Below are 19,714 nucleotides of genomic sequence, written 5' to 3'. Positions count from 1 at the left end.
GCCCCCAGTGGGTCTTCCCGACTCCTCCCCCAGCCCGCGCGAGGCTGAGCCCCGAAGCAGCCAGCCGTCACGCGCTCTAGATTTGCAGGATGCTTGTCCTTTCCTGGTTGCTTCAAAGTGCGGCAGCTGTGGCGCGCGGGATGCCGAGGCTGGTGCGGGGCCTGGTGGCCGCCAGCCCCGCGGCCCCACCTGCTCCCGGTGCCTCCCTCCTCTGCGCCCACTGCGGCCTCCTCACCCCCCCTGGCCTTCCCCCGACCCCTTAGCAGGGTGCCTAGCTGGCAGCATGAAGCCCCTTCCCCTAGATGAAGGCACAGACTGCTGGGGACTGAGAGATAGGGTCTGGGGTCTTGGAAATGACCGTGGTGCTTCTCTGTGCGTCACCTGTGGGGAACATGCTGGTTCTTTCTTCCTCTCCGCAAGAGCCTAAGTCCTGCTCCCCTCCCCGCCCAGCTCCCCACCAAACCCCCTTGCTGCTTGGAGTCTGCTCCTGAGAATGGACTCTCTTTTGAAATGCAGATGTCCTTAGGGGAGCTGCTCCCCAAGCTCAGAAAGGCCCCAACCTCTGTGGCCCCCTGACCTTTGCACACACCTCACTAGGATGCGCTGTGCTATAACTGCCTACCTGGACATTATACCCTGAGGGTTATGTCTGAAGCCCCGGGGCGCACACAGGCCAGCATGGAATGGTTACGTGAAGGAGTGAGCCCCTGGGACAGACCATCATCCACCCTCGTCTCTCCCGCCCTGGCTTGCAGGAACGACCTGCAGGGCTGGCTTGCCTCTTGGTGCTGAATTTCATGGGTAGGGTTCCATCACAACCTAAAATAAAATATTGGCAACTCAGGCCCAGGTGAGTGAGTGCTACGTGCCAGGCTGAGGCATGAAGCGGGGTAAGGCAGGGTTGGTTCCTGCCCATGGGCATTTCATAGTCTGCTGTGGGGCTGGACCCATCCACGGTGCTGGGACGGTGAGTGTGCGGGGCTGTGTTCACAGAGAGCGGAGGGCTGGGGTGGCGACAGGGTGAGGGATATGCGTGGGGAGCTGCCACCTGCCCCTCCTCTGAAGCAGGCACACCGAGCAGCGGCTTGTCTCAGCCCCCCACCCCACCCCGTGGCAGGAGGGGCCGCTGGCCGTCTTGATGCACAAGCCCCAAGGGCCGAGGGGCCGGACTCGGCCCCGCACCCCTGCCCTTTGCAGACGGAGGGCCATGGACAGCTGAGTGGGATTTGGCGAATGGGTCGAGGCCGGCTCTGTGGATGGGACCATGGGGTGCCCAGAGCAAGAGCCCGAGGGCAGGGGTCCCCGGCTGGGTGTTGACCAGTCACCCTTGTTGGCTGCTTGGAGAATTGGTTGTACGTGTCAGTTTCCCTAACTTTGGTCTTCATTTCAGGGTGTTCTGGTTACTTGTGTCTTTTTTTTTTTTTTTAAAGATTCTATTTATTTCAGAGAGAGAGAGAGAGAGAGAGAGTTGGGGGAGGGGCAGAGGGAGAAGCTTACTCCCCGCTGAGCAGAGAGCCTGACTGGGACTCCATCCAGGACCCTGAGAGCATGGCCTGAGCTGAAGGCCGACCCTTAACTGAGTGAGCCCCCCAGGCGCCCCGGCCATTTGGACTTTTATCTTTATTCTGGAATTCTCTTCGTTTGGCTTCCCGTCCTGAATCACATTAGGAGCGTCCCGCCGCTGCCTGGTGCGTTCCCTCCCCGGGATCACAGGTGAGTCGGGCGCTCAGTGCCGGCGCCTCCCCTAGCTTGGCCTCCTGGGCTGGCCAAGTGCCCTGACTTCGCCGCTGAAGTTTCTCTCCGGGGTGGGTAGCAGATGCGGCTGGCCTGTTCCTCCTCTCTGTGGGGTGCGTGCAGTCTTGGGCTCCTGTTACAAAAACCCCGTCCCTGGGCTTTGTTCCAGTTCAGTCTCACTCCTGTGCAGTCAGGATGTTCAGAGTAGGGCTTTGCAAGCCTCCTGTCAAGGGCCAGGTAGTCCGTCTTTGAGGGCCAGAGGGTCTGTGTCGTGGCAACGGCCCTCGGACGTGGGCACGAAAGCTGTCACAGATCAGACATAAAGAACGAATACGGCTGAGCTCTAGCAACACGGTTTGCAGAAACAGGTGGTGAGCTGGGTTTAGCACCCGTCTGTGGCTCGCTGCCCTGTTCCAGAGTCGCCAGGGATGCCGTCTCCCCTCTGTTGGGGATGAACTGTGTCCTGGCGCTCGGTTTCTTTCTCCCTCTTCCCTGCACCAGGAATGCCCCTGGTGTCCCCAGCATCTCCTGCAGGGGTGTCTGAAGGTCTGGTTCACCATCTCTGATGCGAGGTCCCTCTTCTTGCACAGACTTGGGTCCTCCACTGAGTTGGTGGCCACTTGCCTCCCCTGACCTTACACCAAGCCCCCACCTCCCTTTCTCGGGCCACCCTGGTGCCCACTGCCCTGTGCATTTTTGCGTCGGCCACCTCCGGCACTGGGCACCTCGCTGGTGGCCGGCTGGGCCGCCCCCGCTCCCCCTGGGCACCTGAGCCTCTCTTGCGAGCAGAGAGCGGGTGTCGTGACTGTTGGAAGAGTAGGTTCGAGGTGACCGCTCCCCGGCTTCTCTTCCCCTCTTACCGGGGGTCGGACTTGGCTTCCCGAACCTCAGGGCTGCCGGGGGGCTGCCTGGGAGCCAGGTGATGGGACAGGAAGGGGCAGACCCCTGTTGGGCTTTGCGGCATCTTGTCAAAATAAAAAGAAAATGGGCTTTTTTTTTTTTTTCTTTAAGGCTTTTTATTCTGAAATAACTGTAGACTCAGAGGAAACATCTATGTCTAAGATTCCGGGCGCGCCCTTCACGGGACTGAGAGTGAGCCTCGTGGGCAGGACTGTCCGTGGGGCTCCCGGGCGCGCCCTTCACGGGACTGAGAGTGAGCCTCGTGGGCAGGATTGTCCGTGGGGCTCCCGTGAGGTCTGGGAAGCAGGAGGCCGGGGTTGGCCTGAGTGACGCGCTCATGCCCACGTGCACCTGCTCATGGTGCTACCTGAGTCCGCGCACCCGCCTTCATCCTGCCAGGTCCCCATTGAGCACCTGCCCCGAGGCCCAGGGGACTGAGGGCGCAGTGGAAATAGACCCCCTCCCCGTCCCTATAAAGGCACAGGTGGGAAGGAGAGGTGCTGGGGACGTCACCCTGTGTGTAGCAGGGGACAGAGCCCACGGCGGGGAGGTGTCGGGAGGACCCACTCCTTCTGAAACCTCAGGAGGAGAAGCCTCCTTGCCCCTCTGGCTCCTTGGGGCTGCCGGCAGTCTGTGGGGCCCCAGGGCTCGAGGCCGCCTCACTCCATCTCCTCCCTGTGTGTCTGTGTGTCCTCTCCCCTGCTTGTAAGGACACCGTCCTAGTGGATCGAATGCCCACCCTACCCCAACATGACCTCCTTTAAAGTTATATCTTATTTGCAAAGACTCTGTTTTTATTTTTTATTTTTTTAAAAGATTTTATTTATTTATCTGATAGAGATCACAAGTAGGCAGAGAAGCAGGCAGAGAGAGAGAGAGGAGGAAGCAGGCTCCCTGCTGAGCAGAGAGCCCGATGCGGGACTCGATCCCAGGACCCCGAGATCATGACCTGAGCCGAAGGCAGAGGCTTTAACCCACTGAGTCACCCAGCTACCCCAAGACTCTGTTTTAAAATAAGGTTGGATTCGAAGGTACTGGGAGTTAGGACTTCATCATATCTTTTTTTTTTTTTTTTTAAGTTGGGGAGAAGACACGGTTCAACCTGAAGCAGACACTGAGCAGGCAGAAGGGGGGACAGGATTCTGTGTGTCGCTCAGCTGGGACCCCCGCCCTGCACCACCTCCCCGGAGCCCCCTGGCCCGGTGGCGCGAGGTGCTGCCTGAGGCAGGCACCGTCTCTATGATCGTGGCTGCCAGCACTCCAGGACCAACTGGTTTGCAAAAATAAAGTGGTATCATCTGCTGCATGTACCGCTTCCCCTAAAACAGGTTATTAAGGGGAAGTGGGGAACATGCAAGCAGATGGAGGAGTCCTAGATCGCCATAAGGTGCCATTCGCATGGCTCAGAGGCTCTGTGGTGGCAGCGGCGTACAGAAATGCACATACGTAAGCCCTGGGTTGGGAAACAGAGGCACACTGATCCACCACGGAAATAGATGTGAGAGGGACTGGGCTGGGGGGAGGGGCAGGGGGTGGGGAGAGGACAAAAATGCAGATCTGGTGGCCCGGCTGCCCCACCAGGCTCAGGTGTGCCGCCGCCCTCCCCGTGGTGTGCCGCCTCGCCTTCGGACCTCAGGGCTGGTGGGTTCTGTAGCCCGCGATGGCGGGATGGGTGTTCCCAGAAGGCCTGGCTCTCGTCCCTCGCCCAGAAGGGCAGTTGCGTGGACAGAAGAGAGAAGAAAAAGAAGATCACTGTTGCCAGCAAGCTGGCTTCCTGGTCCTGGCGGGAAGGACGTGGTGGGAGCCCTCCGAGTCCCCAGGCGCAGATGGGGGCCCGAGAGGAGGGGCTGACCCGGGCACAGAGCGAACCGGGAGCGGGGCTGGGAAGAGACACGGTCCTGCAGGGGAGGAGAGGGCAGGCTCAGGATGCACAGGGCCGTGGCTGGGGAGGGGGATTCCTGATCTTGGGGTGGGCAGGCACCTGTGAGTCCGCCCGTGGTGGGTCCCCCTGTGCCCGAGGCCTTGCCGTGGCTGCAGTGCTCCCGCCGGAGGGGCTAGGCTGGCATCACACGGAGTGAGGCCCTGTGTGCGCAGAGCCCTCTGCGGGGAACAAGGCATGCTCGCTTCCCCAGGACCGTGACCGTTTGCATCATACGTGCGGGGCAGCAGAGCCCTGGAAGGAGGCGGTGTCTGTTTTGTGTGCAGCCGCCAGGCCTGGTTGAGCCGCGGCAGAACCAGCCCCAGCCTCCCCTTCCTCCCACCTCTGCCGGCGGCCCCGCCGCGACCAGCCTCCACTCTCTGCAGGTCACACACTTATTTTGTGAGCCAGTTTTGCAGTGGTGCTGGGGGCCGCCTCCCGCAGGCGTCTAGGCCACTGTCCTGTCATCGTGCGGTCCGTGCCTGGCCATGGCGCCCGTGTAACTCCTGGGGCTTAATCCCCAGGGAAGGTGACAGACTATGGCTGACCGTCCTGGCGTCCCCTTCCTTGGGGAAGGCAGTCCGGTGTCGTGGACACGGCTGGCCTCATCACCAGCCCTGTGAGTGCCGCCCCTCCCCGCTGACTGAGGCGGCTGCTCACCTCCATGGGGACGCGCTCCCCTTCGTGGCACCGAGCTGTGGCTAAAGGCACTGCCGGGGGCTGCACTCCCCTGCTTCCCTGCTCCCAGGGCTCATTCTGAGGGACTGTGGGTGGCCGTGATGCCTGTCACTTCCGGGGACGGGGTTGGTTGCGGTGCAGGGGGGGAGGTGCAGCCCTGTGCCTGGCAGTGACTGAAGGATGCTGGGAGCCACAAGACGCCAGAGCCCTGGCCTGGAGGCAGCCGTGGCCTCAGTTCCTGTGTGGAGGCCGGCCTTCGAGCGTGGCCACCTTGATGGACATGAGGTGCGAAGGCCGATGTTTCAGCAGCTGCGGTGGCCTAATGAGGCCAGCACTCCTTGGGCTTCCCTCCCAGCTGCAGGTCAGCAAAGTCCGTCCCGAGTGGGGGACAGACCCAGTGTTTTACCAGTTATCTCAAGAGATTGGGTCAAAAGTCTAAGTAAAAATGAGTCTTTAGCTCTCGATTTGAAATTTATACACTCAGGGTGTATACTCAGACAAGAAAAGAGATTCGCATTATAAAAATCCAAGCTTGGAAAATCGATAATGATTGAGATGATAATGCACTTCCCACAGAAGCCCAGCCAAGTGCCTCTAGACACGAGGCTGCCGGCAGACACGAGAGCTTTTCAGCTGACACGTGTGACGTGAGGCACGGCAGAGGCGTGGGCGGTCGTGTCCTGTTGGTGAGGGAGTGCGGCTGAGCTCCACGGGTCAGGGCCCTCCGGCGAGGCTGGGGTCGCAGTCCTAGAGATGAGGACAGGGGTCTACTCCCTTTCTGGTCAGCTCATCTGGAACTTGGCGAATTTGAGTCAGCATGACCTGGGGCCGTGGAGCGTGGTGGGGGTCCTGGCGTCCAGCTCCCTGGGTAGGTGGTGGCCCAATAGCTCCTGCCACCTGACGTCCCGGCCCTCAGCTCTGTGGCTGCGTCACCCACTGGAGGGGGATCTAGCCCCCCGCCCCCAGGAATGTCTGGCAGTGCCTGGAGACATCTTCAGTGGTTGTGGCTTAGAGGATGGTGGTGGCACTCTGGCACCTTGAGGGCAGAGGTCAGGGATACTCCCCCTTACGGTGCCCAGGACAGGCCCTGCCATTTGGGATCCCCAAATGCCCATCGTGCTGAGGTTGAGAAACCCTGACTTGCAGGGGCGCCCGGTGAGGTGGATGAGGCCCTTTCCGTGCTTAGCCACCAGGAGACCACTCCTGAGGCCCCACGGCAGGTGCTTGTGTGATGGTAAGCGGTGGGCGGGAATCCTGGTCATCCCTGTCCGTGTAGACCCTGAGCACGTGGTGCCTGGGGGTACTGTGTGTGGGGGGCTGTCTGCTCTGAGGCACCAGGCAAATGGGCTGCCCTCCCACGGCTCCCCACGCAGAGGTGGTCACCTCCAGAAGTGCCGCTGCCCTGTGTTTGCTCCGCATCGCGTCCCCCATGCGTCCCCCATGCCGCTGGGGCTGGGCAGCGCCTTTCCCCAGCTGAAGTGGATGTCTGGGGAGGGGGCTGTGGCTGCACGTTCCTGGGATGTCACCCCACGGAAATCCAGGGAAGTCCCCTGTGCTGGCCCTGAGAACGAAGGTGCTTTGTTGTCGTGTCTGGGAGGCTGAGGTGCCGGGCTCGGGCTCCGGGAGGCTCGATCCGATTCGTGCCGGCCTCATTGCGAGACCGGCTGTAAATCCCGGTTCTAGGGAACTGGCTCGGAACCCACAGTTTGTCTGCCGCGTGTTGACGACCCTGCCCGAACGTCGCTGTACACAGTCCATCCTGTCACAGTCCCTTTTATCCAGATGGAGAGCAGAACCGTTGTATCAGCCCGGAACTGGGATCCTGAGTCCCCCTCCCTGGGAAAGGGGTGGGAGGCCCCTGATCGCGGAATGGGGGTCTGGAGATCATTCGGTCCAACTCCCCGGTTTAACGGTGGGGAAACTGAGGCCCAGAAGGGAAAGCATCAAGGGAGTCAGAAGAGCAGGACTCAAGTCCCAGGCTTCTGTCTCCCAAGACAGCGCCTCTGTGCCCAAGGGGTGCAGCCCTGTGACCCCTCAGGTGTACCTGGCTGTTTGTTCGGTGACCCTGAAGCCAGCAGGGGAGCGGAAGGTGGGGCTGCGGAGACCGTGGGAGCCGAGCGGCGCAGGTGCTGGCCTCGCATTGCCCCTTCCCAGACGAAGGGCAGTCCGCAAGCGCCAGGGGCTCGGACGGCCTGACTCGGATCGCGTGCCTTTCCTCAGTCGTGTTTGGTCCGTGCTGTCCGGGCCCCACTGGCAGGCCGCTGTCTCCTCCGGGTCGTGCTCCCGGCATCTGGGCCTCAGCCCGGGACTCCGTGGCTCCCGATCGAATGAGTAAGTGCTTTCCTTGGTCACCCCTCTCTCTCATCAGCTGTTGGGGACACCGGACTCTGGAGAGACCAAGTCAGTGATGAGAACAACGGCCTCTTGCTAAAATGTAAGGGACTGAGTGTGACCAACCCCCAATTCTTACGGTGCGGTCATAACCCCAGGGTGATGATATAGGGAGGTGAGAGGTCACCTCCCATTGGGGCTAGCGTCCTTATGAAAGGGACCCCGGAGAGCTCCCTCGCCCCTCCACCCCCGTGAGGACTCAGCGAGGACAGGGCCGGCGGTGCACTCTGGCGAGGGCCGGTGAACACGCTGGACCCCAGTAGGGGTCCCTGGTGACACTTCCTGACATGCTTGAACACATTTAAACTTAGAGAAAATTGGGGCAAAATACACGCAACCTAAAACTGACTCTGTCCACCGTTGCCGGTGCACAGTCCAGTGGCCTCAAGCACATTGCGTCGCTGTGCGACCATCACGCCCAGAACCTTGTCATCGTCCCACACTGAGACTCTGCTCCCCATTAAACACCAGCTCCTCATCCCTCCCCCGGCCCCCAGCACCCCCCATCCTACCTCCTGCCTCTCTGAATCTGACGACTCTAAGGGTCTCGTGGAAGTGGCCTCCTAGAGCGTTTGTCCTTTTGTGCCCAGCTAACGTCCCTCAGCGCCACGTCCTCGAGGCCCGCCTGTGCGGGAGCGGGTGTCAGAGCTCTGTTTAGGGCCGGCACCATCCGTCGTGGGGGCCTCCTTTCCCTGTCAGTGGACACAGCCCTCTTGCTCCTCTCAGCTACCGGGAAGAACGCTGCTATGAACACGGTACCTAAACATCTCGAGATCCGACTTCGGTTATTTTGGGTCTGTACCCAGCAGTGGAAGTGCTGGATGAAACGCTTACACTTTCTGTTACGATCTGTTACTTCCATGTCTGGAAATCGGTTACTGCAGGATGTGGGGGACACAGAGATAGGACGCCGCTCTGCCCCCCATTCCCGTAGCCCCGGAGGGGTGAAGCTGCGGCCCCTGGGTGTGTCTCCTCGGTCCCCTCCGACATCCGAGTCTGGGTTCCATCTCTGTCCGCGAGATGCGTGCAGCGGGAAGTCTCTGGCCCTGACGTCCCAGCTTACCGGGGGGAGGGGTTCAAGGACCACAGTCTCCCCGGGATGAGGGAGCGGAGGTGCCACCGGCAGCCTTGCTTCTCCTGCTCTTCCCGCCCCCATCGCTGGCTCAGACGGTCTCTGAGCGCTTTCTGTCAGTCACTCTGGGGGGCGGGGCAGGGGCGCGGAACTGTGTTAGAGACAGTTCTTGGCCTCAAGCAGCTCAGAGTTTAATGCAAGAGAACACGCATGCCCAGGAAGTAATGCCGGGGGATGCTGGCCGGGGCGGGGGTGCACCGAGGGGAGCTGGGGAGCTGCTGGGGCTTCTGGGAGCAGGTGGGCCCTGGCTGTGTGAGCAGGGCTCGTCCAAGGTTCTCAGGACCAAGGGGACGGTCACTCAAGAAGCTCGTTACATAACGTGGCCCTCCCTTTGGGTAAACTCCAACCGATGGTGCTCTCTTGCCTGTAGCTGGGCTCCAGCATCCCTGAGGCGAACCCCAGTACCTCTCGGGAAGGTGGGGTGTGTGTCTGGTGGGATGACCTGACTTCAAGATGACAGAAGAGCTCTTAAGGGACCGAAATGCATCCTGAGAACAGCTGGGGGACAGACAGATCAAAGGTAACTTGCGGGGTGTCTCAGCCGGTGCCGGCCGCTGCAACAGGAGTACCGGAGACGGGGCAGCTAGGACACTGAGCGCTGATTTCTCGCGATGCTGGGAGGTCCAAGGTCAAGGTGTTTGCAGATTTGGTGTCTGCTGCCGGCCCTCTGCCTGGTGCGCAGGCTTCTTGCTGTGTCCTCCCTGGCAGAGAGACGCTGTCTCTTCCTCTGTGGGCACGGACCCTGTCGTGTGGGTCCCCCCTCAGGACCCAGTCATCCCCCAAGGCCCCAGCGGCAGGACACACACATTCCTGGGGGACACACACATTCAGTTCATAGCAGGTGGCCCCACAGGGCTTCTCGCCCTGATGTCGGCTCACAGAGTCAGGAACTCGTGGCCAGGAGGACCCTTTCCGCTCTCAGTTGCAGGGCCAGGCCACTTGGTGCCTCTGAGGTCAGGACAGTTTCCAGACGGGTGTTGGGAGTGTGGAAAGAGTGTAGGGCCCGAGACACTTGCCTGCGTCAGGGGCACACACACGTGTTAGGAGTCTTTCCCACGTCCACATTCCGTTTCTGGGGCCGGCCTCCCCTGTGTCCTGGGCCGACCCCTCCCTCACCCCCATGGCTGAGGTCGGGGCTTCGGCGGTGGGGAGAGAAGCGGGAGGGCTTCGGCCCTGTTCCTGGCGCGGTCCCGTCCCGCGAACGCCCAGACGTCGACTTCACCGTAAAGGGCATTTGTTCGGCTGTGCAATTAAAGGTTAAACTATACTGGATTTTTAATGACCGGAAATCATTCACTTATTTATATGAGTGGAGGAGTAAATGGAGGAACCACAGACCTAGAGTCCCGGTAGGGCTGTGTAGAAGCGCTCACTGCTCAAGGTGTTCTTTGTCTGGTGGGTTCTGCTGGTGTGTGATGAATTATAAAATGGGGGTGCCCAGGCACCCTGCCATCGTGCTTCAGGGAATAATGGAGCACGGGAGTTGCTAAAAATGCCCCGTCTGAGGGCTCTTGTGTCGGCAGGCAGCGCGCACGTCCTGAGACGGCCTCGGGCCCCCGCGCGGGACAGCGGTTAGGCAGTTGTGGGAACGGTGCCGTCGCCGGGAAGGATGCATACGCTGATTATCTGCTTACATGGGGTTGTGTCTCGAAACCATACCACACTGCTGCCACATCACCGGAAACGGGTTCCCAGCAATCGCGAACGCAGGCCGGCAGCGGGAGAACTGGGAATCCTCTGCTCAGAGTGGCTGCTGCGGTCGGCACGCCCGGAGCCGAGGAGCCAAGGGGTGTAGGGCAGGTCTGCCTGTAGAGGAAGGGGCAAGGAGCAGGATGCCGGCCGCCCGCCAGGAGCCTCCGCGCTGCTTCTCCCTGGGGGAGAGTGTGGGTGGCCATGCCTGGTCTAGTTGGTGGTTTCCTGGCTGCGGGGCCCTGGCCCAGCTCATGGCTTCTGGTGGCTTTCCCATTTGCTAATGGAGGGGGCTGGGGGTCTCCAGGCACGGTCCGGCTCTCGGAATCTTGGGTTCTAGGCAGGAGGGCTGAGCTGACTTGCTTGTCCGCCGTTTGGGGAATTGTCCCTTTGACCTCCACCCCGGACAGCCGGCTACTCCTTTGCTGTTCCTTCAGCCGACCCTGGCCCCGGGCTCCCTGCTGTCCACAGGGCACGGGAAGGCCCTGAGCAAGTGTGTGTATCTGTGTGTGCACCTGTGCACACATGCCTGCATGTGTGTCTGGATGCGTGTGTGCGTGTGTGTGCGTGTGTGTGCAGACACGGTGTTGGTATATTGCGTGAGCAGACGTACACGTGTGAGTGTGTGTGCCTGTACCAGTGGGTGTAGAAGAGTCGGGGTGAGCAGTGGGCCCCTGGCCGGACCTGCTGTGAAGGGACGAGCGGAGTGTGACTCGAGCGCCGCCCTCTCTGAGGGTCCGGAGACCTTGCCCGTGTGAGCATGGAGGCTCTGGCCGTCATCAGACAGCCTGGACGAGGCTGGCTGCTGGCCGGCTTCTGGGGCGCTGAGGTCAGCGCAGACGGTTTGAGTTTGTGTTCCTGGTTCCTGCCAGGGACTTGGGGTGTGGGGGGGGGTAGTTTCTTTGCTCTGGCCTGAGGCTGCTCCCGATCTCAGCCCAACACGCTCCTTTTCACCCCACTGCTGTCCGGGAGACAGAAGCCCTTGGCAGCGGCTCTGCTCCCCCTCCCCCCGTCTCTGGATGGTAGGAACCAGCCGCGGTCTCCGCGCTCACTCAGCCTGCACAGGGCAGAGCCTGCTTGTCCTGCTTTGGACGCACCGCCGGTGAGCCCCTCCCCGGGGGCAGAAGTGAGGAGGAAGCCTGGGAGGGGCAGGCGCTGACCAGGGTGGGGACGCCACCCAAGCCTGCGTCCCTCGGCCTGGGCTGCACGTTCTGGGATCGCTCCCTGACTGTTGCCTCATTTCCCTCAACTGCATGGGGGAGTTGTCGTCTTTTTAAAAAATAATTTTATATATTTGCCTGAGAGAGCATGAGCGGGGGTCAGAGGGAGAGGGAGAAGCAGAGCAGGGGGCCGACACGGGGCTTATGCCCAGGACCTCAGGGTCATGATCTGAGCCGAAGGAAGATGCTTCACCACCCAAGCCCCCCAGGCCCCCATGGGAGGGTCTTCTGATATGCCCTGGGCCCCCCTGCCATTCAGGGCCCCCCGAGACCACCCGCTGGCTCCCTCATTCGCTAGAAGGACTCAGAGCTCAGCCAAGCCCTATGCTCCCGGGAGGACAGTCCATTACAGAGGAAGGACACAGGCGGAAATCAGCAGAGGGAGGAGGTGTGTGGGGCCGGGGCCGGGGCCAGAGAGACCAGGGCCAGGAGTCCTCTCCCCGTGGAGCTGCGTGGACGGAGCTCAGCTGTTCAGAACGACAGCAGAACGTGCACAGTGTGTTGCTGATCATGGCGCGCCCCTGAGCCTTGGCGCCCGTCTTTCCTGGGTCTCAGGCAGCCCTGAGCACATGGTGGCTGACCTCAGCGTGTACCACGAGTCGACCGGGTACCACGCAGCCCACGGCCCCCAGGTCAATGAAGATGCTCTGTGGACAGGCCCGCCCCTGGACAGGACCTCCCAGGAGCCACGACCAGACTTTTATTTCTCGGACAAGGTTCGTGCTGTCCTGCACACGCTCCGGTGTGATTCTGAACACACAGACAGGAGAGGTAAAGGGGAGGCCAGTCCAGGGGAGAGACGGCCGCCCCTGTCTCCTGAGCACAGAGTGGGGAGGGTGTGTGCAGGGACAGCAGCTGATGCAGGAGACGGGGCTGAGCCCCAGAGCACAGGCCCCTCCCTGTCCCTTCCGTTCTGTGAGGGGCCGGGTTCCCTGGGCCCAGCTCTGGGCTGGCTGGGCCGTGAAGTCAGGGCTGCGATGGAGTAACGTGTAGTTTCAGGAGACTGCTGGGCGTGCCTTTTCTTGCCCGTCACCTGGCTCGCCTCTCCTGCTTTGCCTTCCCCTTCCGGCCGCCTGCTTCCCCTTCCCCTGGCACCTCCCTGCGAGGGAGGCGGGAGGCGTCCGTGCCGTGAGCGAGCCCTGGGGCGGCAGTGGGGTGCCTGGGCTCCCAGGGACAGCCGCATCTGCCCAGAGGGCTCTCTGCCCTTCAGGAAGGCAGTGGAGTAGAAGTGGCCCCGCTCCTTCCTGTTTCATGCTGAGTTCAAAGCTCAGCCTTCCCCCCGACCTCCAAGCTGCTTGGTTAGGAAAATCTGTTGTGGGGGTCTGGTGGGTTTCTCTGGCTCGTCCCGGCCCAGCACCCTGAGACGTCGCTCCCGAGGCCGGCTCCCTCCTCCCTGTGCGTCTGTCCTTTGCCCCGGCCGCCCCGGGTCTCTCTTCATTCCATTTGTGCTGTCTCTACCCTACGACGATGGGAAAATGATTTTCCAGATTGTTTCTCTTGAAAGCAGGGAACCAGGAGCGCGACTCACCGGGCCTGGTGCCAGCCGCGTGGCTGCTCTGCTCTGTCCTTTCCTCACGGGATCCTCGGCACGGCTTGTGGGGGGGTGGGCAGGCCATGTCACCCACGGCTCCTGCTGTGGGGAGACTGAGGCCTGCCTTGTTCTAACTTCATTCAGGGAGGGAAGGTCATCCTTCCAGGCCTTGTCCGCTGAGCCCTGCCCTTCCCCTGTCGGGAGAAAAGGTGAAAACCGAGCCAGCTCACCCACACACCGCCAGGCCCGAGCCCTCCCGCACTCCAGGGACCCACCCTTCCCGGCCCGGGTGTGAACTGTACAGACAGGCCTCTGTCCACAGGAAGGGGGGCCTTGGCCCGGCCAGCTGGGGGGCTTCAGGCCGGCGCCCCCTCTTTCCCTGGCCTCCCCCGTCTCACCAACAGCCTCACCTCTAAATTCTCCAGCTGCTGTAAGAGGTTTTATATAGTCCGTTGGTGCCTTTAACGAGTGATAGATCACTTTCATTGCTTTGCCTTGTGATTAATTTCCCATAATAGTCCTCTCTAACACCAAGGCAAGAAGAGGAGAGAGAGAAAAAGCCTACATGATCCACTTTGTGCTAGGAGTGTAAATGAATTAGATTTAATTTCTGTTTAATTGTTTCCATAGCTCAACCTCCGCTGACTTCACAGGGTGATTTATTTCGCAGTCTTGGGGAAAAGGAGGCCGCAGCCGAGGGGCCGCCCGTGGACCCTGTTTAATTACACCTGATAGCCTTATCTCCTTGGAATTATTGGAGGCTCCTTGGGTTTCCCGGCGGCCTGCCGTCCGCTCCGGGGATCAATGCGCGGCCAGACCTCGGGCCGGCTGCTTCCAGGACGGCCAGGCATCTGCAGGGACTGTGGCGTCGAGTCCGGAACAGCACAAACAGCTCCTCAAGTGGCTGGTGGGCAGGAAGGCTGGACCATTGTACCGTTAGGAGGGGAAGTTTCCCGATGTCACCGTTATGCTGAGGAACCCGCCAGGGCCCCCAGCGCACTAACGCAGACGCTCTTGTCCGCGCTCCCTCCTCGGAGCCGCGGGGGTGTAGCTGGCAGTGGGGCGGCCTGCCCTCTCTGGAAGGTGGTTCTGAGGCTTGTGTAGCCGCTGGCACTCGCTGGGAGTGGCTGCCACCGTCCGCCAGGGCGTCCTGCGCCCACCGTTCCCATCTCTAACGCCATTGCTGTGGCAGATGCGCGGGACCTGACATCGGCCGCTCCGGGCGGTTCCGGCGGTCTGTGTCGGGGCGGGATGCACATTCGCACTGTTGTGTGGCCGCCGCCACCATCTGTTTCCAGAACTCATTCGTCTTCCCAGACGGAGACTCTGTCCCCGTTAAGCAGGCCCCCACTGGCCCTCCCCTGGTGCCTGACGCCCCCACTCTACTTCCTGCCCGTGACGTGGACGACGCTGGGGAACGTTGTATGCGTGGTGGACCGTGTTTGTCCTTGCGTGGCTGGCTCGTCCCGCCAGGCGTCCCGGCCTCCATGCGCACCCACACCGCCGCAGGAGCTCGCACTCTGCTGTTGAGGGCGGACTGGTGCTCCGCTGTCAGTGCGGGCGCCCACGTTCGGTTTGTCCTGCCATGGACAAGGGCGGACCCTGGGGGGTGCTGGTTGTGCCAGGGTGTTTCCTGAGAGTGCATTTGGAGGGATCTGGGGTCCGTGGCCCTGTGGAGGGAGTCCAAGCCTTCCACCCACGTCTCCTGAGCCTCTCTGTGGATGGCCTCCAACTTCCGGGCTCGCCCAGAGCCGTGGCTGCCCCTGGAGCTCTGAGCCAGCGACCTCACTTCCTGGGCGTGAGCAGTCACGATGCCGCTCTTCCGAGCGGGTTTCGTTCTTTCGTCCTCACAGTGGACCCACAGAGACAGGATAGTGTCTCCGTGTACAGGGAACTGAGGTCAGTGGAGATGGGGGATCTAGTCAGCATCCCTCTGGAAGGGTCAGTGCCCTGAGCCATGTCTTCTGGATCCAAGAGCCTGTTGTGTTTCTCTCATCCAGCACCGCCTGGGTAGAATCAGGAAACCCGCCGTGCCTGGAAACCTCTGTGTAGCCCCGGATGCTGCTCGGTGACACTCCACTCACCCAGATCCCGGGGCATCCGGCCGGAGCTGCGGTGCCGTTGGAGGCATGGTGGGTGTCCGTCCCTGCTCCGGGGCTCTCCGTGGGGTCTGGTGGCAATAGCAGGACCCGGAAAGGGACTGGTCACTCTGATAATAGGTCACTGCCTCTGTGTTTCAATGTCTATTGTCCTAGACCAAGGTACAAGCTTATGAGGAACAGAAACGTGTCTCATTCGTGCCTCCAGGGATGGACCCAGAGGAGAAGCTTCAGAAATGCTCTAGACCAGAGACAAAGGGAGGGCATGGGTCCTGCTGCCTGGGACTTGGTGGCATTACCACAGAGTATGGAGGAAGCCAGGCAGGCTTTGGTGTTAGGTCTGGGTCTGCAGGCCCTGCACTTACAGGGGCATTAGGCACAGGGGGGCGGAGAGGGGAGGCCATGGGTGGGAGGCAGGCTTAGCTGCACGGAGAGGCCTCCCCTCAGTTCCTAACGAGGATGACCATCCCCTCCCTCACGAATGATTCCTCTCAAAGGCCCGCTGCAGGGGACTGTCCCCCGGGCATGGCCATTTCGCTCTTCCCTGTCGTCCCCCCTGTGTGTGCCCAGGGAGACGGCTCAAGGAGAGACCTCACAGGCTGCACGTGGGGAGGCAGGACAGAGATTCACAGGGAGAGGGCGAGCTGTGTGCCTCTGTGCCCAGGAGGGGGGCTTCCGGGGTGCGAGGGGAGGTGGGGGCTGGGAAGGGGTAGTGTGCCTGTCAGGCCTTTCCTCCGCCCAGTGCCTCTCCTCCTCCCTTTGTCTCTTAAACCCTGCGAGGATGGCAGTATTCCTGGCAAGGGAAATAGTTCATCTTTCTTCATTTGTTGTGTTGAGTGTTGGCCGTGTCCAGGGAACGCTGGCTGGCCAGAGTTCGCTCACTCTGTTGTCCCAGGAAATGTTCTTGGCTGTGGGCACACGGGACTCTGGGCTCATGGCTGGTCCAGGGCAGGAGACCTCGGCGTTGGTCCCGGAATGGGTGCCTCTGTGAAGCCTGGGTTTCTGGAAGGAGCCGCTGCAGCGTGTGTGCAGCTGGGTGATGGCTTCCCGGTCTCTGAAGCAGGGCAGTTCTAGAACCTACCTGGGGGGCCAGTGTGAGGCGGGAGGGCGAGTGGTTGCTGAGTGTGCTGTGTGCGGGCTGCTCTGGGGTCTCCTGGGTGCAAGTCTTGATGTCCCCGCCTTGGTGGCTTGTGCCCTTGGGAAGGCTGGGCCGAGCTGGCCTCCAGGCTCCTGGATGTGGGGCCTCAGGGTGGTGAGCAGACCAGACAGCCTCTGAGGGCTTCCTCCGCCTGGTTCAAGTTGGAGGTGGAGGAAGCATGTGCAGGGAGTGGAGGCCCCTCCCCACCACTCTCAGGGAGGACCCTGATTGGTCTGGCTGAGGTCCCAGGCCCACCCGTGGACCAGTCACAGTGCCGTAAGGATTGGAGGGCCGTTTGGGTAGGAAAGAAGCAGGGGGGAGTTGGTACCAGAGGAAGATGGGCAGGCACGGTAGACTAGCCCCAGGGGACCATGGGAGCAGGCACCCTGAAAGACACAAGAAAGCCCCCCTGCAGGAAGGGCAGTGGACGCTGGCCCCGTGAAGGTCTGCCAGGTGGTGGGCACGTGCGTCGTGTGCCTTCTGTGAGGTGGGAGAGCCTCTCCTTCCCGTGGACAGCGGAGGACACTGAAGCGGAGGAACACTGTGCGGCTCATGTGGCCTGCCTGCGGTCACACGGCTGGTGGGCCGGTGGGCCGGTGGGCTGTGAACCAGAGGCCCCAGTCCCAGGACTCCCCTGCTGGTGTGGTCTCACTGTGACGGCAAGGGCATGGCCGTGGCAGCCATGTCCAATGGTCACGTGTGTCCAGGTGCTGCTCCCTGGACGTGGCAGTGATGCCCGCAGCCGTGGCACATGCTCCCCAGCTGGGGTCACGTCTTCCCTCCCCCCCATCCCACGTGGGCAGACCTGGGGTCTCCCAGGGGCCTCCCGGGGCGGGCCTCGCCCCCAGAGCTCTGGCGCTCTTCCCACTCTATGTCTGTCTTCCTGGGCAAGGCCAGGAGCCTCCCCAGCAAGATGTCGCCCCCAAATTGTCCTTGCGTCCCGGCTCCCAACACAGGGTAGCTTGATACGTGAACGGTAGCACGTCACACTCTGTCAGCTCTCCACGCGCGCTTGCCATCCTGTCGGTGGGCGGGGGAGCACCTGTGTGCCTGCAGACTCGAGCGCGCCCCCGCCCCGTGCGTGCTCAGGGAAGGACACACCCCAGCTCCAGGCTCCTCCGCTCCCTCTGCCGCCTGAGCAAGGTCTCTGTTGGACCTCCTTGCTTGGATAGCGACAGTCCCCGCGGGAACCTTTGCCAATTAGCAGGGGTGCAAGTGTTTCCTGGGGTGGGGGAGGTGAGAGGCCGCCACCGATTCCACGTGCTTTGGCGAAGGGGCTGAGCTGTGGCTCCTCACACACACGCCCCATCTCGACTTGCCGGCCTCTGCCTCTCCCTCTCCCCGAGGAGCCGCTGCCCAGGGGCCCGCTCCGGCCTGGGGGAGGTAGAGGGAAGCCTGCTCCTCCCCTGGGGCTCGCAGGTGCTCTGCCTGAGGTCCTGGCCCCCCTCCCCTCCGCTGCGCCTGGCCAGCCCGGGAACTGCCAAGAGGAAGAAGCTCGGTGACAGATGCCAGGGAGACGTACCCACTGTGGTCCCTTCCATTAATCACTGGCTACCGGGGCACCGGGCCCTGTTTAAGACGCACCGGCGGTTCGAGGTGAGCGCCGGCACACCCAGCCTCCCTGTTAATCTGCTCCTCAGAGACAGGCTACCGGCCTGCTAATCACTTGCTGTAATTACAGCCCCACTTCGCACGGGGAATGCTAATTGATGCTTTGATGGAGGGGCTGTGCGCACACGGTGTCCTTCTCCTGTGGCCCCCAAATGCCAAGGTCGTGGGATTTGGCGGGACTGATGGTGCATAGAAATGAGCATGGAGGGCAGGGGGGGGGCGGGCTGCCGGCCGGGGCCACGTGTCTTACCCCTGCCACGTGTGCTGCATGCACGCCAGACCAGGGTGGGCCACAGTCTGCAGTGAGGGCCAGGGCTCGGCAGGCTGGGGCTCCCGGGTTCGGAGCTGAGCCTTCCAGGAGCCGGTGGGGAGGACCTCCTGGCTGCCTATGGGACAGCCGCTGTCCTTCTGCCCATGGGACAGGCTTGGTGACTTTCCTGTGTACCTCTGTCCACACCAGACTGTTCTGTTCCATGTACCACTGGGGACTGGGCTGGCTGGTGGCAGGGCCGACTTCTGGCTGTCCCGAGCTGTGCAAGTTCGCTGCAGCCACCACCTGGGGACTGCAGGTAATTTTATGGACGCGCCCTCCATGGGCATCTGCCATCAGCTTTGTTTTCCTCCCGCTATAAAAGGAGTATGTGCCCGGTGGACGTCTGGCCGTGCCTCCTGTGCTCAGGCTTTCATGCCCCATGGTAGAATGGGAAAGATTTTGCTGATTCCCTAGTGCAGTGCTCATCTCGACAGTGGGAACAACAGGCTCAGAGAGGGACGGAGAGGCTAGCTGGGGGTCCCTGGGCTGGTGGAAGTCCTTCTGGGACCAGGCGCCTGCTTCTGCCTGGGACCCTCTCCACACTGCCTGGAGCCGCCCACCCCCTTGGCTGTAGCCTTGGATTCTTGCTCGAGTGGTCATGCAGGGCCTGGAGGGATGAGCCGGGTGACAGGGCCCACGCCCGGGCTCCTGCCACCCCTGTGGTTTGGATGAGCCCCACCAGGCCTGTTGGTGAGATGGGCACCCCTTACTGTGAGGGAAGCTAGAAGCTTGTTGGGGCAGGGAGCCAGGGTTGCAGTGACAGAAACATCCTCATCATCTGCACGTGGCCCTTCAGGGTCACGGGCCTGTGGACAGGCAGGGGAGTAGCAGGAGGGGCTAGAAAGGCCTGCCTCGTCCCTGTCCCCAGCTGACCTCCGCAGGTGCTGTGTCCTGTGTGGGCTGCCCATGCAACAACCAGAGGGGTCTGGCCCTGTTCTCCCCTACACCACCATGTTGACGTCTTCGTCCTTGTTCTGTGTCCAGCTTTTGCAGGACCCTTTGCCCCTCTCCCCAGAGGTGACCTCTGAGATCTGTGGCGTGCAGGTTGGGTGTCACTGGAGACCCAGCCAGGTGCTCTTAAAGTCACTGCCTGCTTCCTGGGGTTCTGGGTAGGTTGGCCTGGGAAAGCCCAGGCAAAGGTGGATTTCGGGGCACCCCAGGTGTCTCAGGGACCCTGGGGCTGAGAAGTGCCCAGAGGCCGCTGCTGAAGGTTGAAATCTGGGGTGCCCAGGGAAAGTTAAGGACTCCAGTGTGCCATTGTCAGGGTGGGAATTGCTAAAAGCCACTATGCCTCTCACTGTGCGACCCCGCCCACTGCGGTGGCCCTGCTGCAGTAGGCCTTCTGGGGGACTGGCCGGGC

The 19,714-nt window shown here is 61.8% G+C and overlaps 1 protein-coding gene across 4 annotated transcripts in view; it reads left to right on the top strand.

Moving 5' to 3' along the window:
• RBFOX3 (RNA binding fox-1 homolog 3) overlaps nucleotides 1-19,714 on the top strand; it is a 389,725-nt gene that overhangs the window by 57,242 nt on the left and 312,769 nt on the right. The window contains exon 1 of one of the 4 annotated variants that reach the window (XM_082705496.1): nucleotides 9,161-9,273. The exons of 2 other annotated variants lie outside the window; for them this stretch is intronic. The gene's annotated coding sequence lies outside the window, so the exon portion shown is untranslated. Of the gene's footprint in view, nucleotides 1-9,160; nucleotides 9,274-12,095; nucleotides 12,379-19,714 lie in introns of those variants that run through there. One more of the 4 variants, XM_082705497.1, reaches the window with a different exon arrangement.

The sequence above is a fragment of the Mustela nivalis genome, assembly GCF_964662115.1.
Source record: "Mustela nivalis genome assembly, chromosome: 17".
In the NCBI taxonomy this organism is placed as follows: Eukaryota; Metazoa; Chordata; class Mammalia; order Carnivora; family Mustelidae; genus Mustela; species Mustela nivalis.
The sequence above is the reverse complement of the archived record's forward strand: the minus strand, read 5'-3'. Positions and strand labels throughout refer to the sequence as shown.